This window comes from Manis pentadactyla, chromosome 1, assembly GCF_030020395.1.
Source record: "Manis pentadactyla isolate mManPen7 chromosome 1, mManPen7.hap1, whole genome shotgun sequence".
NCBI lineage: Eukaryota > Metazoa > Chordata > Mammalia > Pholidota > Manidae > Manis > Manis pentadactyla.
In genome coordinates, this window is record NC_080019.1 from 119,794,691 (window position 1) to 119,821,864 (window position 27,174).

The 27,174-nt window shown below is 40.6% G+C and overlaps 1 protein-coding gene across 2 annotated transcripts in view; it reads left to right on the forward strand.

Moving 5' to 3' along the window:
• The first annotated feature begins 1,270 nt into the window (after window positions 1–1,270).
• IL1RAP (interleukin 1 receptor accessory protein) overlaps window positions 1,271–27,174 on the forward strand; it is a 119,149-nt gene continuing 93,245 nt past the window's right edge. For both annotated transcript variants that reach the window (XM_036875196.2, XM_036875197.2), the window contains exon 1: window positions 1,271–1,448. The gene's annotated coding sequence lies outside the window, so the exon portion shown is untranslated. The remainder of the gene's footprint in view (window positions 1,449–27,174) is intronic.

Here is a 27,174-nt window from a genome sequence, read left to right on the forward strand (position 1 = left end):
ATAAGTGATATTAATAAATGAAATAACATGAACATTTCTACAACTTTGATTATACTGTTATTTTTCTTTGAGGAGTTAAGCTCCTTGAAGGCAGAGACAGTGCCTGAGTATTGCCCTGTTGTCAGTCTTAACAGGTGTATAGAGACTGACACCTGCTAGTTTCACCTACTAGTTTACCTAGACCCTTTTCTTTTTTTAACTCTTTTTTTCTCAGTTGCTTTACCTGGATCTCAATTTCTTGGATAAATAAATTAGAAATATTTAATTAGGTAATTCTAAGAGTGGAAGAAAAATAAAGGTGGTAGTGGGCAAGGAATGTGTGAAGAGACAAGTCAGCTTGGTAGACTGTCTTTATTAGGGAATCTCAGCAATGGGGTCAAGTGATGAAGGACCTTGTCAGTCAATAAGAAGTCCCTATGGACTACCAACAGGGAACAACAGACGGTTCTTAAACAAAGGAGTTTAAGCATTATAAAGCTTCTCAAGATGATTTTACAGACCACCACCAAAAGTGAAGGAGGGCACCTGAGGGCACTTCTAAAAACCTGGAAGAATGGGAAGGAATGAAAAGCAAATAATTCTTTGGGGATTATTTTCTTCTACGATTATTATTTTATTTATTCATCCATTCATTCAATATATATGTATTGAATGCCTACTTTGTGCGAGGCACTGTACTAGGTACTGGTCATACACCAGTGGAAAACAGAGATTCAGCCTTACTGTCATGATCAGCTGTTTGTTCGACTGTCACTTGTAGTGGAGCAAAAGCTCCTGACTACCGAGATCGAGTTTTTCTTCCTGTCGCGCTCCATGCTTGGCACAAGGTGGACGTACTCGCGAGTCCTGTGTCCTGAATTGATTCACGGCTAAGTGCAGCACGATGGCTAAATACACAGAGCCGGAAAGAAAAGACCGTGGCATCGATCTCGCCTGGTGACCAGAATCCTGCAATGAGCACATGTGTGGGTCTCTGTGCACAGCGGGGAGGCGTATCTGCCCAGAGCGCCTGGCAGCGTGCCAAGCTGCAGGACCAACCCCCCTCCTTTCGTTGCGCGTCCCAGGCAGCCCCGGCGGCGGCAGGGCGCGGAAGCGGCGGAGCGCAGCCTCGCCACCGCCCGCAGGCCTGCCCGGCGCGGCTCCTCCTCGCCACGGGCGGGGCTGCCCTAGGTGCCGCCCCTGGAAGCCCAGAGCGCGGCGGCTGGCGAACCTAGGCGGCGGGCGGGGCCGGGGCCTCGCGGCGGCCGCCAATCGCGCCGCGCCGGGGGAGGAGCCCCGAAGGGGGAAAAAGAAAGTGCGGCGGAAAGTAAGAGGCTCGTTGGGGGCAGACTGGCCGGATCAGGGTCCCTGGGGCTCCGTTTTGGTCAGACGCGCTGGAAGAAGCGGTGCTGGGCGATTTGTACCCATCCCTGCTCCTTTCGCTGCGCCCGCTCAGCTTCCCAAGAAAGGTGAGTCTCGCGCTGTCTTGAGTGCTCGGAGGAATCCCCTATCGCAGAATATCAGGGTGGAAGGATTCTTACAAATTGTTCAACCCTCTTAATTTCCAGAGAAGCAAACAGGCACAGAGCGAGGGAGCGGCTGGGATAGGTCACTTAGTGAGTTAGTGCCGTGGCGAGGACTCGAACCCAGCTGTCTAGATCCCCTTCTTTTGCTTAAGTAACGCAGTTTGGGGATAGCTTCGCGTTGCTGCTCCCTACTTCCAGCCCTTCAGGGGAGCTACCTTGGTGTCCCCCGCCTTGGTTTCTCCAGAACGCTGCTGTGGACGGCGAGGATTGAAGAGGGCAGTGTGACCCAGAGTGCATCACGCCGCCCCAAGCCGGGGGCTGTCCGCCTGGCCAAAGGCTGTGGCAGCTTCGCCCTCTCCTCGCCGACATGCTTTCTCCGAAAGATGCCCCTGCCGAGGGTGTCGGTGAGGCGGTGGGGGTGCGGGTGACTTCCTAGGGTACCCACAGCTCTCTCTGCAGCCCGGGCGGAAGCGGGGCTTGTGGCCCTGGGTGCGGTAGGATGCCCCTCAAGTGGGAGCAGTTGACTTCATGGAGCCTCAGGCCCTCTCACTTCTGAGTATGGAGGGAATGAGGAAGGGGAGTTAAAGGGGAAAATCAAGAACCAAAGCAAACTTCTGCCGTTTCCTTTAAGAGCCAGTCCCCAGTCTGTCTTCCCTCCTCCCTGGTTGGGAAATTGTGATCCGCGCAGCGTCGCCGCTCCTGCGTTTTGCTGCTCTGCTCCGCAGGTCCTCGGGTTCGCTACCGGCAGAGGAGGAGAATTTACCTGGTTTTTGACTCCAGCTCTGCTGTGTGAACTTGGGCGAGTTATCATATCTTTTTATTTCCCCCGCCGCAAAATGGAGATTATAATGGTCACAACGAGATCTTCTGGTAGTTGGGAGAATGAAATAGGATAATGAAATAACGTGGTTAGCATTGTGCCTCGCACCTGCTCGTTTTGAGATTGATGGCACTATTGTAAATTTTCTTCTATAGTAACCGTGGAGACAGCGGGTTTTCAGAAAGGTGATTTTATACTACCTTTAGAGTGACTTCAAAAAAAATAAATAAATCCGTAATGTGGTGTTTTCTTCTTTGGAGTTTAAACAGCTCTTTTATAGTAAATGTTTTCTGAATGCTGTCTATATGTGATTTCAATCATGGGTGCTTGACTTGGAATAGAAGATTAATGTTTCTCATCGATGCCAATTCCCTCTTAGATTTTAGGCCATACTTCAGGTTTGTGAAGCTCTGACCTGAGGTATCATTTATCGGCAGAGGGTCTTGAATTTGAGGAGAGGTAGGAAGACAAAAAAAGTTGGGAGTTCTGATATGTTAACACACTGTTTTAAGCATTTTATTCCTGCTCTTTTATGTCAGGCAAGCGACTTTATGTTTTGTGTTAGTATAGGAAAACAAAATTCTCATGTATTTCTTTTGGATTATGCATTAAGTAAACTCAGTCCCTTCTGGACACAAACACCATGCCTACACTAGCCTTCCTTTATTATTGGCATTTTAAAATCCAGTAGCGTCCCTCACATGTCCCTACCCTGCTCAGAACAATTGATTCTGTTCTGATTGACTTCATGAACTACTCACTACTATCTCCTGGCTCTGCTGTAAGTCCCTGAATTGTGCATCCAGCATTTATAGTTGGCTGCCTGCTTCACAGTCCCTCCCATTTGTGTGTGATTCTAATGAATGTCTGGGAAGGGGTGTGACACACACTGAGGGAAGGGAAGAGCTTGGTGGTGTCCCTTTAGGTACCTTCCGCACCAAGCATTTGCAGAGGATGGGGTCACTTGCTTCTGTCAGCCTGTTCCGTGTGCCTGCATGATGATGAGCTGGCCAGGATGCATCTGAACGCATGCCTGAGAGACCGGGACTTGTGGGGAAAAGGAAAATGTTCAAAATAAGGTCAGAACAAGGGGATGGAAGGAAGATTGAAGGCTAATTCCTTTTGGTTATGGTTCTTTAAGGAAAGGATGCCCAATTATACCTTTTCTACTTACCCAGATTATTTGTTACCAAAATCATATCTATCTATATATATGATTTACACATATACGTGTGTAACTTTAAAATTCCCAAAATGTATTCTATATATATAATTTTATTGCTACTTGTAATAGCCCTGAGAGGACATAGCTGGCATATTCGTAGTGAAAGGAGCCCAGGTTTTGTGGTCAAATTCAAATTTCAGTTCTAATTCCTATGTTGTTAGGTGACACTGAGCAATTTATTTCACCATTTAGAGCTCTATTTTATGCATTTCTAAAATGAAAAAAAAATGCTTACCCCAAGGATTTGTGTGAGGATTAAATTAAGTAGACTAATGTTAAGTACATGTAGTGAATAGGTGCTCATTAAATGATAGGTCTTCTTAGCTAGTCTCAATTTATGGGGACTTTATTGAGAAAGAAACTGAATGAGTCTCAGAGAAATGAGAAGTTGCCAAGGGTCACGTGGTTATTAAGTTTCTGCCCTGGAAATACAGCTCACACCTTTTGACTTGAAGTTAAGGGCTTTTCCCATCATACCCTGTCACCTCTCCAATGAGTGCTTTAATAATTTGCTTCAGTTGTTAGGCTTGAGATTGCAGGGTATCTTTTCTGTCCCAGAGAGGGTATTTCTTTGGTAAGGGTACAATCCTTAAACATCCTCTGTGGAGTTTAGTGGGGCTGACTCCCAGGAGAGGGAGTTTCAAGTGATGATCTCCAAGGTAGCCATCCTGCACTTCCTCAGTTCCTAGCAGGAAGGGTACTGTGAAGTTCAGACATAAAGTTCAGAATTATGTCACTTTCTTCTTCCTGTTCTAAGCATTTTTTTCCATCTGCCTTCCTTGTGCTAATTTGCAGGGTGGCATGTAGAGTAGTGTGCAGATGGAGCATTTGCAGAAAAGACCCCTAGCCTGCTGGCGGTGCTGGACTTTCATTCCTCCTCGTGGAAACTCATGGCTGCAAGCTTACGTAGGAAAATGAACAGATCTGTTTCTGGCCATTTATCCATTGAGACTCCACACAGGCCATCAGGTTCCTCAATTTTGCAGCAGGCAGACAGGCTTGCAAATGCAGTTCTGGGATAAACGTTCTGCTCCTTGCTTTTGACATTTGGAAGCCTGTGTTTGCCTTTGCCAAAAGGTAGGCAGTCAGCATGATCTTACCTGGCACAGCTGGGAAAGCAGAATATAGCTGGAGGAAATCAGAGGATGAGGCAGAACCAAAAAATAATAATAATAAAGGTTATCTCCAGCATGCACACAGCTTCATTTGTTGCTCAACTTTGTCAGGCTTTTGCTGGTGACACAGATGTAGGATTGGTGAGTCACTGTCGCCTTGCCCATGAAATATTAAAAAGAGCCATCTCCTGTGCTCTTTGCCCACTTTGGAAATTGTTCTATGTGAAAAATAAAAATCCCAAAGAACTGGAAAGTTACAGAACATTTGCTGTCTAATATTTTGGAGGGATTAATTTAGGTGAGCTCTCTCAATAACTCAGTTTTTAATTTTTTTTTTCCTATTTTGAAGGTGAGAATGCATGGCTTACACTGACAGGGTTGTCTGGAGACCTCTTTCTAGCCGGACTTTATTCTGACTAACTGGCAGCTGTGGCAGTGTGGAATTTTAGAGTCTTGCAGGTATCTGCAGCATGTTGCTGTATTGAGATGAGCCTCAATCTCCTCAGCTTGGAAATAGGAACACTGATGCCTACATAGAAGCTTGAGTCCCCATCTCAGCACCTTTTTCATAAGCAGCATTTAATAAATATCTTCTGCTATCAGTTATTTCAATTTATTAGTCTGTTAAATTGTGAAAATCAAAATTTAATAGCTGCTCTTTACTGAACTCCCTCATGATTGGTACTTACATGAGAGTCTTACATTGATTTCATTCCATCCTTGCAATCATCCTGAGTAATTTTTGAGGCAATTGAAGCTCAGAGAGGTTATGTAGCATGACCTGTGACGCATAGCACAAAGTACTGATACTAAGATGATCAACGCATTTCGTTTCAGAGCTAGGAAGGGCTTGAAACTGCAACCTCTGGACTCGAACTGAAGACCTGGAGTGGGGGCTATGACCCACCCATCCCTGTCTTGCCATTTCAATCCTGGTATTATCTTTCTGAGACTGAGGAGCCTCTTTACCTCTAACACTAAAGAGCCTCTTTATCTCTGACCCTAAAATGTGAGGGCACTGGATGAGATGATCTCGAAAGTTCTTCTTCTACAATATGGTGTTATTTTTCTTTACGATTCCTTTCAGCTCTGAGATTGTTTCACCATGTGTCTTTGTAAAACTCAAGGCTATAAGGAGAAAAAGGAATGAAAGAGAAAATACTGTTATTATTTTGTGCTAAAACATCTATTTTCTGGTCAAACAGAGGAGGGCAAGGGAACCAGCATTCATTGGTGCATCTGCTTCTGTCATTTCATTTAAGCATAAAAATAACTCTCAGGTATTTATTATTGTCTCCCTTTTACAGATGAAGGACTGAGATTCTGACCATTTAGAGACTTGCCCAAGTTTATGTAACTTGTGAGAATTAGAACTAATGTGTGTGCCTGAGTGCAAAGCCTTTTGGTCTACTATACCATGTTGAGTAGATACCACACCATAAAATCTGAGGACTTGTGCAGTTAGATTCGTAAATGTCCCTTCCCTTTGTCTTCACACCACACCACCTCAACTGCTATCTCCTCTCTTCCTGTTTCCTTCCTAAACATGCTGCTCAAATCCTTTTTTGATTCTTCCCAGTCCAGGGAACTGCTTTAAGTGCTTACAGCATCTTCTTTCTGTCTTCTATTGTGATTTTTTAAAAAAAATGTGGGTCAATAATTTGTCCTGTTGTGTTCTTGTTCAGGTCTCTGATTAGAACCTGTGCAGCTAATGACACAATTTATTCTGCATGCCTAGCACAGTGCCTTGTACATAAAAGATGGCAGAGTTAAATGGATGATGGATTCATACTCTATCAGGTGGGCCCAGCATTGCCTTCCTAGTTTTGTCATACTTTATCATATCATTAATTATCTCGAAGGCTATCTCTACAGACTAATCAGACAAATGATAAGGAGTCACAGACTCTAAGAAGGCTGGACACCACTAACTCAATGATGGAAAAGATATTTTTAACAATCAAGGGCATGTTGCAATGAACACAGTGAAGGATGACACTCAAGTATACACTTGCATATATTGACGGCAAGGCCAGTTCAAGTGTCATAAATAAATTACCTGAAAGAAAGTAGGAAGCTTACAGGGAAGTGGGCAGCTGCAATGAGCTTCGATCTGAAGATTTCTAAAAGCAGTGAAGAATTCACATCAGTCAAGCTATTATTTTGTATAATTGGACATAAGACAGGTGACCTTTTATATCTAGTTTGTATCCAGGAGCTGCCTGTGGTTTCTACACATCTGGCCCGCTGGCCCATAAGTCCTTATGATTACACTGACTTCCTCCTTTCCCAATCAATGAGAAAGGCAACAGAAAAGAGAGCCAGTCACTTTATAAAACTCTTATATCTGAAAATGTTCTTTTCATAGATGATACAGTTCTTTAAGCCAGCTATGGTGACCTCAAATTGTGGCTGTGTAACATTGTAGGCTTTGTATCAGACTGACTTTGCTGGGTTTGACTTTGGACAAGTTAGTTTGGTTTGTCTCTGCTTTATTTTCATCATCTGTGAAAAGAAGATAATAAAACCCATTCATTAGGCTTTTGTTGAGTGTCAATCACATGCCATGATATTTGTTAAGAGTCTAGTGTGTGGGGATTTTAACCTTTATTATGATTAACAACTGCAGAGATATTCAGTTGCATGCCCAAATCGATATTGAATGAGAAAATCAAGATCTAGGTTTCAATAATAAGATTTATGTTGTATAAAAATTTTAACCTTCAAAGTACCTGTTGTTATCTACACACATAATTTTTTTCCCTAGTAATCTGAAGTGATCAAGGCAAATGCTTCCAATAACGTTTTCCATCCTGACTCTGAGAGGCTAAATATTTGCTAAGGCTACACAGCCAGCAAGTAGTGGAGCTGCAACTTGGACGCTAGCTTTCTAACTCCAAGGCTGTGTTTCTTTCCCGCAGCCATTCCATCCAACAGCCCTGGTGCTGGTAAGCTGCTTTTCTTTCTCTAAGAGTCCTTTATCTCATCTCCAAAATTAGGAATTTGAGCAAGGTGCTCTCTAAGGTATGTGTTCTACAAATTTGTGCCTGTAGAGAAGTGACTTAGGGGAGGCCGTGACCGGGTAAGGGTAGAACTGCACTCTTCTTCCCACAGAGGCATCTGCGTGGCATGGCATATGGAGAAGCCTCAGTCCCAGCCTCATGGCAGCCTCCGTGGCCTCAGTGAGGGTCACACCTGAGCCCTGAACTTGGAGGCAAATCCATAAAGACACCTTTGGAGTCCTTAAGGATGTGATTCTGCTACATTCCCATGACCTGAAAACTGATTTTTCCCCTCACGACTCAGGTTTGGGGGTGGAAGAGAAAATAGATGGCTGTGTTAGGCACACTGACATTTATTGTTTGGGAAATCAAAAGAAAGCCTTTTTATATAAAGCAAGCTCTGTATTATTATTAATGACTATAATCTACAAATAAATAAAGGGATAAAATATTTGGCTTTTAGCATTATGAGCACCTATTTTCTGTGTCCTTTTCAGCTAATTTTAGTGCCCATGGAAGAAGCTTGGCTCTTACCGAACTAAATATAGGAGGTCTTTCAACTTAGAGAAATGGTGGACACTCAAGAGTGGTAGTACACAGTAAATCACACTTTTCTGGGAGATTAGACTTCAGTTTTCAATTACAGAGTGAGACAACGGCAGAGGTTAGAGACCGAATGTATAGAGTGGGGAGCGAAAGGCTGGCTGGCTTTGGAGTCGGAGTTGGGTTAGATAGGTACGGCTTGCTTAGCCTGTCCAGACTTAGTTTTCTCATCTGTGAAATGGTAATAAGCATGCTTCTGCTATCTCCTAGACAGGTAGACATCTGCATCAATCTTTACACCTATATCTACATATTTATATATGTTAGACAGGTTAAAGTAAGATAAAATATAGTAAATCCCTCGCACTTAACAGCTGGACCTAAAAGGCCCTCAGGAAATACTAATTCTTCCCTCTTCATTAACCACTGCTGTTTACCCCGAAGCCTTGCTGACTGGATGGAACTCAGATGGAACTCAGATGGAGAGGGCACGTATAACACGTAGATGCCTCAGCTAGCTAAGGAAATCTTTCCAGTTTGGCAAACAATGGGTATGGCAGGGGATAGGATGTGAGTGTGATATTTAACTTAGAATATCTAGAAAGCGTTCATGTGGAGGAAGAATTAGATCAATAGTAAAATGTGGGGCATGGACCACCTACATCCAAATCTGGAAAGCTTGTTAAAGAGGCAGGTCTCTGGGGATCTGCACCAAAATCTGAGAATCACTGGACTAAAATTTCCTATCTGGACAGGCCGTATATTAGAGGGGTCTGGGATCTTGTTACATAGGTTCAAATTCAGGTTCCATTTGTGTAATGCTAAGCAAGTTACTTAACTTCTCCGTGCAAAATGAGATAAATAAGATACATAACTCATTGGGTTGTGGTGAGACCTACATAAGTTTATACATATGAAGTGCTCGGAAGAGGAGTGACTAGTATAAGTAACCACACATTATGTCACTCAATGTATAAACTGGTCCTTAAAATACTTTGCAAGGGCTCATATGATGTGCATTCTGTTTCTTCTCTCATGCACTCTTCCAGATTGCTATGTGGATAACTCCTTTCTCTCCTTGAAGCCTTTGCTCAGTATCTCAGGGAAGGCTATTTTGACTGCTTTACATACAATTGCCCTTCATCCTGCCACTCATATCCACCCCTGCTATTCCTGATACCACTTACCCTCTGGGCTTTTTCTTTTTTTCCAGAGCAGTTGTCCCCTATATCATCTTCCACATACTCTTTAATTAATTTATTTAGTCTGTCTTTTGTTTATTATTCACCACACTAGAATATAAAAGCAACAAAGACAAGGACCTTTGTTTTGCTCACTGCTGTATCTCAAGTGCCTAGCATAGTGCCTATAATAGCAGCTACTTAATCATGAGTAAATGATGAATAAATAAATGCATGAGTAGATGTTAGTATAATTATTTGTCCCCAAGTAGTAAAGATAAATATATGGAACTGGACAAGGAACAAATTTTATATATATATATATATATACACACACACACACACACACACACACATACACACACATACACACATGTACACACACACATATATAAAATATATAATATATATGTTTAATATGTATAACATTTTAAAAACTTGATCTCATATATACTCACATATATATACACTTATATACATACATGTGTGTATGTGACATATGTATATAAATAGGTATATGTGTGCATATATTTTTAGAATGCTGAATATATATTTAGAATATTAAAATAAAAATGTGTGTATATATGTATGGCTGTGTGTATATGTATGTATGGGTGTATATGTATTATTTGCGTACTTCTAAATATGTGTGTGTCTGTATGTATACTGTCCAAAATTGCCTTGTGAAGCAGAGGTGTTGAAGTAATTCCTTGTTATTAGGATGCTGTAAGGATAGTTTGGGAGAGAGACAAAAAATTAATAAAAGACTAAACAGACAATAGAGACACATCGTAGAAATACCAGTGATTTCAGGGACGTTTTAAATAGGGTAGTCAGGAATGGCACCTCTGAGAAGGTGACATTTGAACTTAAGACAAAAGCCTGAGAAGGAGCTAGACTAGGCCTGAGGTCATGGTTGCAGGGGCAGGGGCCAGGTAAGGGAGAGAGGGGCCGGCAGTAAGGTCTCAGATAAGAAGGGCTCAGTTAGATTGGCCAAGTAGGCCATGTTAAGGGGTTTGGATTTAATGCAAATTCAGCGGGACGTCACAGAAAGGCCTGATTAGGATTGTGACCATGTTTGACATTTCTGAAGCCTTGAACAGCAAGTGCAGGAAAATGGAAGAAGTTACTTATAAGATGAGGCGATAAACTACTCTAATCTCATAGAAGCTCCTATGAACAGAGGAGAAAGACAATTCAGTCCCATTGGTGTGTCATTCATAACTTTTCTTTCCCATTAGAATGTCTCAAAAAAAAACAACAACTGTGAAAATAGGTAAAACCAGATTCTTCTTCTTTTTCTTAAATGATCTCATTCTTATTTCCAAATGTCCTAAGCAATGGATGGAAATGTATGCACTGTTCAATTCAATTGAGCTGGAAATTTTACAGTTCTTGTGTAGGTGTCTTATGTAATCAGTCCCCCAAAGCACTGGACCTAGAGCTATTTCTGTACAAGATTTCAGGTACCAGTTGCTGAAATCTGCTGTACTGAAGAGTGAACAAGTGAAAAGCAAATTTGATTCCATATAAGATCAATTTCTTCTAGGCTCTATAAACCTAAATGGTGCCTAACTTTTTAAGTAGAACTCCATGAAGTCTTTACAAGTATATATTAGACACATGCATGTCTCAGACTTGCTTTCTAATAATACAAGCTAAAAAGAGCATGATATCATGTGCCAGGCATCTTTAAAGTGCTTTACAAATATTAGTTATTGAAACCACAGGATACCTTTATCAGGAAGGTACTGTTATAATCACCATTTTACAGAAGAGAAAACTGAGGCCTAAATTCACAGAGTTAGTGGTAGAGCCAGGATTTGAACTTGGGCAAGCTTAACCCTTTGATTGTAAGAAGTAACCCTTAATATTTTATTCATCTTTGTGCCACTTCATGGTGCCTCATATGACAGAATCATTCAGTAAATGTATTGAATCAGTGAATGAATATATTCATTGTATTCATCGTGACCTATTCTTTCAAGTTGTATCAATTCCTTAGCACATAGTGGCAAAAACATGGGTATTAGAGTGAGACAAGCTGGGCAGGGTAATGCTACTCACTATCTCTGGGTTGTGGTAAAATTACTTAACATCTCTAAACATGTTTCCTCTTCTATGTTGTTGGCACAAGGGTAGAAATGCCAGGATTAAGTATGTCCATTAAGTGCTTAGTACAGTGCCTGTGTCACAATGCATACTCAGTCCATTTGAGCTGTTTTTTTTTTTTTGAACTAAAAGGACCTCCTCAAACATATTTATACTTAACATATTCAGGCAGTTTTCAGTTGTGCTTGTTTTATTAACTTCCCTTTAAAATCGCAGCTAAAGATTCAATCATATAATCAGTGATGTTGATTTTTCCCATGACCCACTCTGGCACCTTGCCTTCCGCAGGGCACTCCTTGGGTAGAAGGGCCAGTCCCGGGGGAATGCTTTGGGAGCACAGGTGCTGCAGGCTGCCCGTCTCTCTGCCGCACATGTGATGAACCTGCAGACAGGCCTTCTAGCCCTGCCCGCCTTCTCCCCATCCAGGCCTGCCTTGCCCAAAGGTTACTGTGTATCCCAGTGATGGCTCACAGCATTCTGGGTGACAAACGGGAAACAGAAGACTCAAATTTGGCTCCAGATAACACTTAATGAGACAAATTTACAGAGCTTGCTGGACATCCAGGACCTCTTGGTAATCATAATTACTAATATGTGTCTAATGCTTCTGTGTGCCAGTGGCTGTGCTGAGAGCTTTCCTTTCATTATCTCACTCAGTCCTTTTTTCAACCCTCTGTGAATTTTAAATATTAGTTGTAAACCAGGGGAAAGAATTAAAAGCTGCTACAGTTGACTCCATGTGTGTATTGGGGTGCTGTGATGATAAAAGCAGATTTCTTACCTTTGTTTTGACACATTTCTTTCAAAGCAAGTTGTGCACGTTTGCAGCACCTTTGGGGTCTCTGAGGACCTTCCCTGAAGTGAAGAAATACTTAGCAGAAAAATGAGGCAAAGGTTGTATGGGGAAAGCCAGAAGCTTCATTCTAGTTGACAATTTATTTTTCCCTGGGAGAAGCTAGTAACAGTGAACTCAGTCCAGTTTTGTTGGTGCGTTTGCTTCCTTCTTTGTAAGAAAGCATTATGGTGCTGATTTGCAATGACTTTTTTTTTTTGCTTAATGGGTATTTAAAAGGTTTAACTTTTATCATCTCACATCTCGCAAGTTTGATAATTTCCTTGGAGGAAAGGTCTACACACAACACACAGCACATGCGCGCGCGCACACACACACACACACACACACACACACACACATACACACACACACACGTACACACACACACCTGAGAACTATGCCTGACTTTTACTAATATTTGTTGAATGAATTCAAGACAAGCTGGATGTGAAGGGGAAGCGAGCAATCTGGAACCCATGGGGAGGGGACGGACTGCAGCCCTGAACTGTCTCTGTGTGAGCCTGGGCAATGTGGGTGGCCTGCAGAAGGAGCTGGTGAGCTCAGCCTTGGAGCTCCCATGTGCCTACCCTTGGACTTGGAGAGGGTGAGTGGAGGATCTGGAAGGAGATAAAGGAGCAGAGGGTATGGCTGCTTCCGCCACCTAGGAAGTGAGCCATCAGATCAGCAATAATGTGCATGAGATGCAGCAGTACTCGGGTGCCTAGACAGACCCTCCTGAAGCCATGGCTACTGCCTAACTTCTCCCATCCAAATGTCATGTGAATTTCCCTGTGTCCAGCCCTAACTTGGAATCATCAGGAGCAGGGGATTCTGGAAAAACATAATTCCAATGCAATTGTGTTGACATGGTTAAAAATTACATATGATACTCCACATAAAGGGAGCAGAATGGAAACATAAGGTGGAGGAGGGAAGTGGATGCCTTGCATGGGGAGAGCCCCATTTGACTGGGAGATGGTATATGAGCACAGAGGTCACTGAAGATCAGACTGAGAAAAAGTGAGCAGAGGCTGTTGTTGAGGACCTTAAATACCCTATTGAGCAATTTGCACTTAATCCTGTAAGGCAAGGACAGGCACTGAATATTCTTGAGCCAAGAAGGTACACTATCAGATCTGTGTTTTAGATAGATCAGATCTGGCATTGGATGTCTGAGCACTGGAGCTTAGCATGGGAATAGGTGGGGCAATTAACGAGCATTCTCATCTTATCATCCAGGCAAGAAAATTTACATTCACAGTGCTCTCTTCTGTTTTCACCTGGAAAGGTGACTCAGGTATTCTAAGAGGTTTTTCAGGACTATTCTAGGAATTAAAAATGTTAATGTACATCGCAAGCTAAAGTGATATGACCTATGACTAATGTTTTCAACTGTAATGTCCTTATGACATAGACAACTATTCTTTGAAATTTCTTGATGATTCTGTCTTCAGTATGTGAAGAGGAAGAGACAGTATATATGTAATTGGAATATTGACTGAAAGGAAATTGGTTTATGCAACCATATCAGTATCGTTTGGAAAGGAAGATCCTATAAAAATAAAAATTTCTTATTTCACTTAGCAAAATAATGCTTCTTGGTTTTACTGAGGGGTAATAGGAGTATACCCTTAAGCTTGTCCAAATACCTAACAATTTGTAAATCATCTCCATGTCTGTTATCTCATTTGCTTTGACAGTGGCTCCGCAAGGTCAGTTAGTCTGAATTAGTGTTAAGTGAGAAAACTGAAGCTCAGAGGTTGTGATAAGCATCAAGTGACCACTTAGCCCTTGATGATTCAAGAGCACTCGCTTCAGTTCCTTAGCAGCAGTAGACATCTTTCTATCCATTTCACCCTGTGCACCACGGCCTGAGAATCTTGGGACATGTCTCTGGTTTTCTGTGTACCTGTTCTAAATCTGTGCATAGTTTTTGGACACCATTACCTATAGGTCTCTTTCCATCCAGAGAGCAGGCTCCTTGTGACCCAGATGCTGTAGTTGCAGCCATCTGATTTCTCACCCCTTTACAGGATTTTTACTGCCATCAAAGCACAGAACACCAAATGCTGGGTAAAGAGGAACACCTTCTTTACAAAGCATACCTAATTGGGTACTTTAACATCTCCAGGAGACTCACACATCTCTGAATTAGGTCATTCCATAAATCGTACCTCTCAGCTCTTCTAAACATATATTCCTGAATGTTGAAAAGCCATATCTCCTGGCTTCCTACTTGGCAAAACACAGCAGAACTCATTCACTTGTCTTGACTTATTTAAAACATACACTTAGACCTAGTGCTATATCACCTGAGATTTCAACAGCAAGTGAATACAAAATCAATAATCTCCATTTAGTATGCCCCTGTCATGCTTTATCCTCTAGAATGGATCCCCATGTCCGATGGGGGTGACTGCCTCAGGTTCTGTGCTGTGGAGTGTCTAGGAATTTTGCAGTTATTTATATAGAGACATGACTCGGGAGCAAGAGGAGGTGTACAGAAACCAAGCCTTCCCAGCTGCCTTCAAACAGAGTACTTGTACTGGTTCTTTGAGAATACTAGTTAGGGTGAACAAGGCTAACCCCCTGGCTTTGCGAGTAGGCCTGAGGGGATGTGTCTCATTAAGAGTGAGCCAAACCTCCCTAAAGCTGGCCTTCCAAATTCCAGTATGGTGGACTTCCTACTGGAATATGCTTCTTCTCCTGCTTTAGTTCTCCCACTGAGAACTGGCCTCATTTTGCTCTCCCAGATATATGGGTTTTCTGCTCCCTGTGTTTGCTGCAGTAGGTAGGGATAAGTTTGGGAAAACTGAAGGCTAGTCTTCTAGTAATGTAATAAGGTAAAAAAAGAAAGGCTAAGGAATTTGAGTGCTTTACAAAACTGTCTTACATAATCCTCATACGTAATTTCGTGAGATTCTTTACTGACCCATCCCTAGTAAGGAAACTGAGGTTCAGCATGGTTAGAAAGCTTGTACAACTACTGAGGACTTGCATCCAGGTCTGTGACCCCAAAGCACACTTGCTTAACTGTGCAGAGGCGTGCCCTCTGTACCGTGGCCCCATCCGGTTTGCGTACAGGAACATAAGCATCTAGGAACAGATGTTTAGTCACTACACTGATCTGTCTGATGGTTCCCTAGAAACCCAGCTGGAATGAGTTACACCACTGGTCATACTGCTTTCCTTTCTCCTTTTCGATTTCCTTTCCAGACCAGACAGCAATAGGAGGAGCCTTAATCAATTGATGGCAGTCTTTCCTGTTTTAGTGGCATTTTCATTCCTCAAGTATGCTTTTCTCACTTTGAGGTTTGGGGAAGCAAATTGGGGAACAGTGCTTTCCAAAAGCTGTAGTCTTGTATTTTTGAAAGTGAGGTCTGTGGAGACATGGAAATGCTGCTTTCAAATACCGGAACCACTGGGTTAAATGCCCACGAGTGTCCGGAGGAGAGAGTCGCATCCCTGATAGGGCCCCAGAGACCTCCACAAGGACAAGTAGATGGGAATTCCAGTGGACCAGAGGCCAGCTCCACATAATAAGACACTTCTTATAGTTCGGGCCATCTGAAAACTACATTGGTAATGCATTCACCATCACTAGAGATGTTTAAAGGGGGACTATGCATCCATTTGGCAAAGATGTTCCAGGGAAATTTAAATATTGGAAAAAGAAGTTTGAATCAAAATGACATTTGAAGGCCTTTCCGGCTTTGAGATTCTGTCTCCCATTCACTTAGAAACTTCATACTGGGAATAAAGGTTTCCCCTTGTTATAATTAACACCAACTAGTGATGTCGCCTCCTCCCTCCCCTCTGTGCTTTCCCTGCCTGAACAACTACTCGATTTAGGAAGGGGACTTAGGATGAGGAAGGATGTGGCTCCTTCCCCGCTTGGCAGCACTCCGGGTCAGAATGGGAGACTTGTGTCTGGGCCTGGCACGGATCCCCGGGCGCTTACGGCCCAGCCGGGCCTGTGACTAGAGCGAGTGGGAGGCGCACATCCGTGGGGGAAGACCTCCCACTGGCTGCCAGCTCTGCGTTGTTTTTTTTTTTTTTTTTTGATTTACTAATGAATGCAGTCTTGCCCGGAGCAGACCTCTTGGAGGAACGGAGACACACCCTGAAACAAGTCTGAGTCAGACCAGACAAGCATCCCCTAAAAATATTCCCTCTGCCCTTGGCAGCATATGAGAAAGCATCTCTGAGAGCAGTTTCTTCTTGCCATTTCAAAGGAGAGCTGTTTGCAGGCCAGGATGTCAGAAGTGTAAAGCTCCTTTTGTTCCAGTTTCTTTTCTCCTTTTTTTTTTAATTGACTTACTACCAATCTGAAAGCTGTGCCATTCAAAAATGATAATCCTTTGATTTAATGTCAGAATTAAGACACTTCCCAGTTCTTGAAGGAGTCAGTGTTACAATGACAGGAAATGTCCAGCAGTTGAATAAATGTCTAGTTTTGATTTGAAAGAATAAAAAGAAAGTCACCCAAACTGGCAGCGGGTCATACTGACCAGTGCTGCAGGTAGGAATGGACAGCTTTTTGATTAAATAAGGTTGATCTTTCCCCTCACAATTTAAAAAGACTTTACCAATCTTCAACTGAGTTCACCTTTTTTTAAAATGAAATATTTTAGCTAAGTCTGCTTTGCTCAAAACTATCATGTTTGACTATATCAAACTGTGCAATCTTGTGCATTATAGGGATGCTTCAGGAACTCACAGTTACCTGGTCAGGTCAACCCCACTGTCCTCCAGAAATAAACATGTTAAATACTTCATAGCTGCATGGACGCCTTTAGGGATCTGGTCCCACACTGCCTGAAGGTAGTGTGGCCAAGATTTCCCATGTGCATCATAAATCTCCACAAAGAGACAGCAGCTTCAGCTTCTCTGGCAGCTTGCTCATTGCTCCTGGGCCCAGGGAGCTGTCTTCCTTTAACAACACAGGATCATTGCTTGTTTAGACATGACTCTTTCCTGGGATATAAGTGGTGCTATTTTTAGGGGACAGTTGTATATCCTAGTTTTTTAGCCCTGGGAGGCAGTATGTCTTCATCATAGGAAGTCTTGAACTGGAAATCAAAAGCAGTCTTTCCACATTTTCACTAGGAAGCCATTGAGCTCATTGAAAGTCAGAGATAGGGACCGGCAAGGGAGGAAGAGAGGTAGGGAGAAGGGTTGGAGGAGGTAGGAACCCCTTCCTGGGCTCCTGTTTCCCCAGCAGTATCCTAGGTAACATTATTTGACTAAGGAGGCCCTGACTGCCTAGAGGTCATCTTGACAGGAAGACAGAAAAGGGGAGAATTAAGAGCAAGTAAGTGGAGAACAGGGCTTAGGAAAATAAGTCCTCTATTTTTACGTGGGACACAGAAAATCTGTTGCAACAAGCCTGTGTTGCAAATATAAGAAACTTGGTCTGTATTGCATACTGCAGAACATTTGGATTTCCTCTATTTGTCTCATTTCTATTTGCTAAGACCTGACTAGAAACATGAATCATAGGCATGAGGAAGCTTAGAGATTTCCAGGTTCAGTTCACTCATTTCACACATAACAACCCTGAGGCCCTTGTTCAGACTTACACAGAGCTTTGAACTCAAGTTTCCTGCTGCCTCCTTGGACAATTCTCTTTTGAATACATTGCCCATTCAGTTTATTTAGCAATTATGAGTCTTTAGAGAAAGGCTAGAATCAAGCTAGATTCTTCGAGTTGATTGATTTCTAAACAGTAGAGGTTGGTGACCAGAAACACATGCTGGGAGGATTTGATTTATAATACACACACACACAGACACACACACACACACACGTGTACTTAGGTTTGGAAGGTTTACTTCTCCAAGGAACACTGTGTTAAGCTTATAACTCAGTCTCAGTTCCTCACCAGGTCTACCCACCTTTACATTTCTTATCACAGTATTTCTTGAGGTAAAACCTTAACTTTCTGAAAAGCCACAATGATAGTTACTTTCTGGGTTATAGAGCATTATGAAAAGATAAGGTTTTGTTTCCTAGTTACTAATTTTTAAGGAGGTTTGCCACGAACAGTAAGATTCATCTAACCTAGATTAGAGCTCTGATTATTTCCAGCAACCAGCTGACCTTGGGTAAATCACGCTATCTTTGTGCTTCTTTTTTTCTCGTTAAGTGAAGTGGTCGGCCCAAGGCCTTCCGCAAGTCTTCTGTGATCAGGGATCCTATTGTAACTGCTTTAATAGTATATTTTTCCATAGTGTATTCCATACCACACAACTGTTTATAGAGAGTATCTTAAGATATTATACCTTTAATTAGTAATTCAAGGCCATGATTTTGAACATCAATTATTTTATTTTGTGCATAATGATGTCCCTAGGACCTATTAAATATGTAAGTCTTTAACATTAAATGGCCCCAAGCCTCCATACCAGCTTTTGGGATTTTTTTTTTTTTTTTTTTAGTTTTCTTGTTTGCTTTTAATATCTCAACTTTCTCACTGCCAACAACATGCCTACTTATAAAAAAGTATTTTGTCTTTCATTCAGATTTGATACTCTTCTCTGCTTTGACGTAAGGACTTAGATAACCAACGTTAAAATGAGGAGCTGAGGGACTGGAATTTAGGTGAAGTTGATTAGCTTTTTAAAAGTTGATGCAGAGTTCATTCTGGTTGCTGTTGAGAATATTTGTTTACCTAGTTGTTGGCTACTTGGTATTAGCTTGGTAATTGACACTGTCTACTAATTCAGTTACCTGTTGAGGTATAGCTGTATGCCTTTGATTCTGTTTTGCTTTCCTCCTCTTTTAGATGTTGTACTTCTTAGCCACTAGATCACTTTAGATTTTTATGGTGGTCTTCTGCGATGCTAGAGACTCTATGGGTTTTTTTTTTTATTAATACTAAAATCACCAGAAGCCTAAGTGTGGTATGAAAAGAGAAAATTTTTGAAAATAAAATGTCCTCAATAGGGTAATGGTCAAACACCGTGGTATAACTACATAATGGGACTGCATTTAGATATTAAAAGGAATGAGTATAATTGCATGAATTGATCTGAAAAAATGTGAATGATATATTATGAATGAAAGAAGCAATTTGTAGACCAATACATAGTTTAATTTTCTGAAAAAGAAGAATGAATAAAAATGTTATATATGCAAAAATGAAAAAATCTGAATTACTAGTTACCTGTGGTTATTGAAAGTGGGTTACCTGAATGCCAAAAAAGGAAAAGGGAACTTAATGTTTTCACTCCTACCTAATGTAATTTTTTTAAAGGGGGATAAGGAGAGTCCCATCCCCCAACATTTTATTATGAAGATTTAAAAGCATACAGAAAAGTTGAAAATATGTTACAGTGAAACCCCCATATAACTACCTCCTAGATTCTACTGTTAACATTATATAGCTGCTTTATCATGTATCTCTCCATCTATGTATTGGAAGATTTTTATGTTTTTAAGTCTTTCAGTATTTTCAGACTTATTTAAGGAATTGACCTGGAGTCTCTTGCTAAGTGAAACTTGAAAACTATCCCCGAGGCCCATAGCACCATATTTACAGATTTTACTGATGTGGACAGAAAGAAACAAACACTGATAGAGGGTCTGTTAGACACCTTTACCTTAGGTAGCTCAGATACTTTTTTTCTCATTTTATTTTTGTTATTAATGTTGGAAGAGGAGGCAATGAACTTGTCTGTTAGGATCTGGCAACTTACTTGAACTTCCTAGGCATCCTGTGACTTCTCCTGCATGTACTACCACACATGGACTCTGTGCTGTGCCTTTCCGTGTAGGCAACTGGGCAAGCCCTGTACGCTCTTATAGCCTTATTTAGCTTCCTTTTCCAGGATATTACACTATAAAATATTTCTGGAAATTATCAGGTTTTGAGAATACACACAAATTATTTGTGTTTCTGATAAGCCACTGCTTGATTTCAGGGTTTTGAGTGGCAGATACCATCAGACATTTGGGATAGACCCTATTTTGTTTCAGTCCTGCATATTCTCATTTGAAGGTGAGTTATTCAGCTGAGGATGGGCTGTGGTTAGCAGAAAGCCAATTATATTGAAAAACAATGATTTGGGGTACTTAGTTATAAATATCAAAATGTGAAATATGAATAAATATAAACTAGAAGATTCTAGAAAATTTTATTCTGCATAATGTATTTCAACATCTGGAATATGCCTCCCTTATTGGTGAACATATGCCTTCCCCCATCTCTCCAGAAAAAGAGTCAAATACATGTAAGATCCCATTATTTCTCCCTGGCTTATCATTCTGGGCCTATTTCCTATAAATCCATGCCTGCTCCTCTGCAGATTACACTCTAGTTTTACCATGTATCTTGTTTTCCTCTAAATGGCTCATGCACGTTTCAGCTTTCAGAACTTTGCTCAACCTATTTTCTTTTTGAATTCCTTTTCCTCTTCCCTCCTCTGCTCTCACCCCTGTGGTCTCTGTGGTCCCCACGTACCAACACAGACACTCACATCTACTACCTCTGCATCTCTACCTGTTTAGATGGATCTTCTCTATGAAACACCTCTAATCCTAATAGCTAGAAGGAATCACTTCTAACTTAGCCTTTATTTATACTTTATTACTGAGACTCTTGCCTGTCAATCTATGGTTTGTGGAGTGGCACCAATAGCAGCCACCAGGGGTCGTCTAAAAATACATCCTTGAGTCCTGTCCTAGACTTACTGAATCAGCATCTCCATTTTACCAAGATCTCCAGATCATCCTTATACACGTTACTATTTGAGAAGCACTGTCTTAAAACAGATATCCAACTTGCATTTCACTTGATTGCTTTTGTGTCAGTGGACTCAGTTTGACCGTGTCTTGTGATCAGACACTGTGTCCTCATCTTTCATCTGCAGGGCATGATGGCAGGCTTTGCACACAGTATACAGCCTTCAGTGTGTATTGTTGAATGAAAGCATCTGCTTTCAATGAGAAGGGGTACGTGAGGGAAATGTATGAATGCATGGTACTTTCATGATTCTTGTCAGCAAGATATCTTTCAAATTTCTCATTCCTGTCCCTGCTGTGATTGGGTTTTATAGACTCTTGTACAAAAGGGCTTATACCATTATCAAATCCGTTCTCTCCTCTCACTTCTTTGAGAAGAGCCATGATATTCTGCCATGTCTGAGCTTTAGGAGCTCATGTGATTTCACTGTCCAAGGGATTATAATCAAGGTGCAGGAAAACACTGTGTAATGAAGTCTTATTAACAGGGCTATATCTATACAGCTGGCATAATTGTGTATTTGAAGAATTGGAAGCCTTGTCACAAGGGTAGAGTAAGGTCCAGAATCAGACTTTGGTACATTTGATCAGGAAAACAACATTGCTTTAGTTGATTGTATATGCTTTCACAAAACTCGGAAAGTGAGGCACTTCATAATTTCAAAAGGGCTTTCCTGTATCTTCTTAGAGTTTTTCTTCAGGTTTTCTCCCAATGTCCCCATCTTTTCCACTTTCCCAGCATTATTGTTTTTCCTATTGTGTTACTCTGTCTCCTCTCCTAGTCTCTATGTCATTGTTTTATAGTTTTCTCATTCATTCCATTAATTATTCCCTTATCATAACTTCTGTATCGTATAACTCTGAGGCTGTCCCCAATCCTTCACAAAAATGTTGAGTACAATTAGCAAAATCATAATAAATACAAATAAATAAAACAAACATATAAAATAAAAGTAAATAATGAAATAAAATGATACATAAACATAATAATAAAATAAATGTAAATGATATCAGTATAAATAAAATTACCAGATGATTATTTGATCTGTATTAGAACAAGCCCAGTGAGCAATCACTATTATTTTCCTGTTATTAAAAAGCAAATAAATATGTAATGCCTGTTTCATCCATTTATTTTAGTTTGTTAAGATTATGAAATTGATTTCTTTCTACTTGTATTCATTAATTTATTTGGAAGATATTTTCTGGTTTTGTACTCTCCATGTGGCAATGTAGTACATGCAAAAGTGAACTGTAAAACAAAACAAAACTTGTTTTGCCTTCAAGCCTTTAAGGTGCTCACGGTGAAATAGAAGAGATGAAACATGTACAGGAAAAACCATGTCGCAAGGTAAAGGGGATAGATGCTAACAACCCTGTGTCAAACAGCCAGAGAGCTTTTGCTTAGAGAAATCCAGGAGGTATTGGATATGCAGAAATGTTAGGAAGTTTATTAGCACATTGAAGACTAGTTTCTATGAATTCTGAGTACTGAAATTCACATTCATAGTCTCACTATCTTTCTCTTTACCTTTTTCTATCTCAGTATTTCTCTCCCTTCCTTCATTCTTCCTTTTCCCAAGGTCTCTCTTTTTTTTTTTTACTTTCTTCCCTTTTGTCCTCCTATTCCTAGTCTTTGGTGGGTCCGTGTTTGTATGATGCTCATTCTGAGACTAAAAGCCTCAAAATGCACAGAATTCTCTTTTTGGAAATTATTTTACAAACTCTTTTTATGAGCCTATCTGTAGGAAAATTTGTTCCTCTCTTGGATATAGAATTGCCATTTATTTTTTTCATAGATACCAATACTTACTATTTTAAAATTTATTTTTCCTTTTCTTCCAGAAATTTATTTGCCCCTTTCTTTAGTTTTTCTGCCACTTTGTAATAATGAGAATTAGTCTTTTCTCTCATGTGTGTATATGTTTTAGCTTTTTCCCCTTAAAATTTATTTTAGTGAAAGTTATAGATGGTAAAGAATAGAAGGTATTGGGAAAATATAATTAAAAACAAAATCTCTCACCCAGAAGTCCTCTCCCCAAAGGTAAGAGAGAAAGAAAATACTTAACCCAGTAGCTCATTGCACATATTTTCAGAATAAATAATAGCTTGTCCTCAAGTAAGAGGACTTGGTAGCATGATTTGCCACACAAAGTTCATCCTGACTTGATTTGATAATTGGAGTAACCATCTATGTTAGTTAATTGGCTTTATACAAAGGAAAAACTTCTCATACCACTATTTTTTAAAATTACCTTTTATTGTGGTTAGAACAGTTCATGTAAGATCAATACTCTTCACAAATTTAGAAGTCTACTTTATTGCTAACTATAGGTATAATGTTGTACAGCAGATCTCAAAGAGAAAGAGAAAAATCTCTTCATCTTTCTTAACTGAAAGTTTATACCTATTGATAAGGAACTTCCATTTCCTCTTTGCCTAGCCCCTGGCAACCACCATTCTACTTTCTGATTCTGTGATTTGATAGTTTTTCATAACTCATATAAGTGGAATCATGAAGTATTTGTCTTCCTGCAATTAGGTTATCTCACTTAGAATAATATCTTCGAAGTTCATTGATGTTCTCACACATTGCAGAATTTCCTTTGGTTTTAAGTCTAAATAGTATTACATTGTATATATATGCATTTTATCCATTCATCTATGGGTGGACACTTAGGTTTTCTCCACATTTTGGCTATTTTGAATAGTGCTGCAATGAATATGGGTGTGAAGATATCTCTGAGATCCTGATTTCATTTTTTCAGAAGAATACCCAGAAGTGGGATTTGCTGGATGTGGCCGGAAGTAGCTTTGCAACTTGAGTCAAGACCCCCTACCAAAGTCAGTTTCCTGTTAGACTCCTGCCTTCCCCTAGAAACTGAGAAATAGCATCTTTATCTTGATGTTTGTATTTCCAAGAGATGGCTGCCAGTCTTTGAGAAAGACATTATTAGTTCATAAAGCTGACAAGAGACTTAATCTACTCTTGAAAAAGTTTTGTATACTCAAAGAGAGGAGAAAGTACCTAACGATTACTAGCTTTCTAAAGTAAATGCTGTGACAAATAGAGGGGAACGGAAATCTCTTTATTTTCAACAAGGACAATGAAACCACTTATTTTTAATTTGTATTTGTTCTTATAGAGACTAGGACAAATTTTAGTATGTTTAGCTAATGTGGCTCAGAATTAAAGTCTTATTTTTTTTTTTTGCATTTGTGATCAACCAGCAATTCAAATAAGGCTTGTCTTTAGTCTTATGTAACCACAATATGTACTTCATGATGGTATCTGATTTGAAAATTGTTCCTCCAGGAGGAGCGGTGGGGGTGTCCCCTGCTCTGGGCAAGGTTCACTCTGAATTGGGTGAGACCTAATAAAGACCTAATAAAGTTGGGGCTGTTAAAAGGGGATCATACCATGTTAATTCTCACGGCAGTAGGTCTCAGTCTCTCCTGGTTCTCCCTCTAGGCTTCCCTCCTCCGCTTGCACCACCCTCCTACTCAGCTTTCCACTCCTCCCATTCTCTCCCATTCTCCCAGTCCCTAGTAGGAGTTCTGCATGCAGGTCTCTATGGTGACTGGCAGATGCCCGACCAATTACGTAACAAGAACTGAGGAAAGGAGAGAATGGTTTCCTCTCCACCCCTCCCCTGAGCTTGTACTCCCATGACTGACTAGCGTCTGTGTCCCTGGTAAAATCCCACAGATATGCAAACAGGCTCTTTCATGTCTACAGTGAATGATATCCCTGGCCAGAAATTTCCATTTTCTCTACAAAAATTTATTAGCATTTTTTACCTTTTATTTTTATCATGGTAAAAATATATATAAAATTTTAACCACCTGTAAGTATACAATTAATTCTGTGACATTAAGTATATTCACACTGTTGTGTACCTGTCACCACCATCCATCTCCAGCACCTTTTCATCTTCCAAAGTTTCAACAGAAACTGTACCCTTAAAACACTAACTCCCTATCCCCTCCACCCACCAGCCCCTGGCAACCCCAATCATTAACATATTAACATACCCATTAAAACTGCAGTGAAATTTCAATATTCTGCCTAAACTGTAAGTAGAGTTCTGTTTGCCCAGGATTTGAAACACAAAGGTGTTTTCTTGGGAAGCTGGGAAAAATAACTTTAAAACCTTTGAATGTGGTGCCCCCATTTATACCAGTGATGCTATACTAATTCCACAGAATCTCAGAAAGGCCTCATTGGTGCCACTCCATTCCTTTCAAAGTAATGGAAACCGCCTTTCAAGTGAAATACTTGTTGCTTATAACTCAAGGATTTTGCTAATGTAGATTGGCATTTTCCATAACCTTTGTTCCAGTGAATCTTGATCTTTCTTAATTGATCTTTTGGGTTATTTTGTGAAACACAGCAAACTAAATACTGAACACTTCTTTCATTTGTTTCATTGATAGCCGGCCATGAATACTGTGGAGAATGATGTAAGAATCAGGGCTGCAGTCAGAGCACCTTATGTAAAGCCAAGCTCTGCTGCTTGATTGCTGCAATAGCTTGAGTGAGACAGTTCACCTTTTTGCATCTGATTTTTTCATCTGTAAAACAGGAAAATTATATTCCTTTCTGAATAAGTGTTGTGAATAGCAAATAAAATAAGACATGAAAAGAAGCATTGTGTATACAGTCAAAACATGCATTATTTTAGTTGTGTAAGATGCCTAGCATATAGTGGGGATTTGGAAGATATTTGTTGAATGAATGAATAGGTAATGTGCATAAAGTTAAATTTCCTAGGCTTCTCTCCTCTCTACACATGTTCTTAGCTTGGCTTATAACCTGTCCACTCTGCTTTCTTCTGCTCCCTCCTCACACCCCTCTCTTCTGACTCAAATCATACTTCAGATTTAAAATTTTCAGTTTAGGGTTTGGTGAGTGAAATGAAGGGTCCAAAGGAATGTTACATCCTTCCTTCAGGTTTTCCTTTCTAAGTCTACATGTTTCCTTAAGCTTTTGAGGGTTCAGAACTGACAGAAATACAGTCATTTGCTAGAACATATACACTTAGAAAGAAGGGAATTTTCTTTTAGCCCGGTAGCAGCATGCTAAGGGATTTTACACTGGCCCCAAAACAATGAGCCACAATAATGTTGAAGCAGATGCTCTACATCCAAATTAAACAATATTCTACGGCTAGTTCCCTTATAAGGGTGCTTGGGCAGGAGTTCACTGGGTCTCTCTGTTTAGCACCATCATGCACAAGATAAGTACAAATTAATTATATATATAATTATGCATACATTGCATACATGTATAAAATATATACATTTGTATGTATGCATGTATTCATTAAGCTGACTTAAAAACCAATACTTTGAATGAAAGTCTTTCTATCCACTGATGCTTGAAAAACAATATATTGCATGTATATATATGTATGTATACATATGTGTGTGTGCGTGTGTGTGTGTATATATATATATATAAATATATATATATATGGCATAATTGAATCTTATGGTGACAGAGCAGACAAGCCCAGGGTATGCTTGTAAATTGTCTAACAGATTTTCATGAGAACATGATTTAAAGATTATCTGGAGAAAGTAATGAGTGTTGAGAGACCAGAGGTGTGGAAAACAAATGAAAAGAGTGGCAATATTTTCCGAGACCGAGGAACAGCCTGTAGAATCACTCTGTTCAGAAGGCTGCAATCAAGCAGACCAGGGCACTGAGCTCTTTCTGTGTGCCAGGCTGCATGTTACGTGCTGCCAGACAAGCCTTCATCTGTGGTAGACCCTATTCTGAAGGGCCTTAAGAGAAAAGACATACACACTTAATTGTCCTGCAAGGTAGAGAATTACATTACTGCAACCATCAGGGAAAGCAGTGGGGAGAAGGCTGCATTCCATTTGGCTAAGACAGGCAGGGAGGTTTCATGAAGGAAATTATTCTGGAAATAGATCTTTTAGGAGGGACAGTGAACTACATGTGAGGAGGGGTGTACAGGGCATTCCAGGAAGAAGGGATGACTAAAAGGGAAGGGAGACATGGAGCTGATTTGTACACAAACCATCCGTTTGTGTACCTGTGATTGGAACCTGGGTTATACGG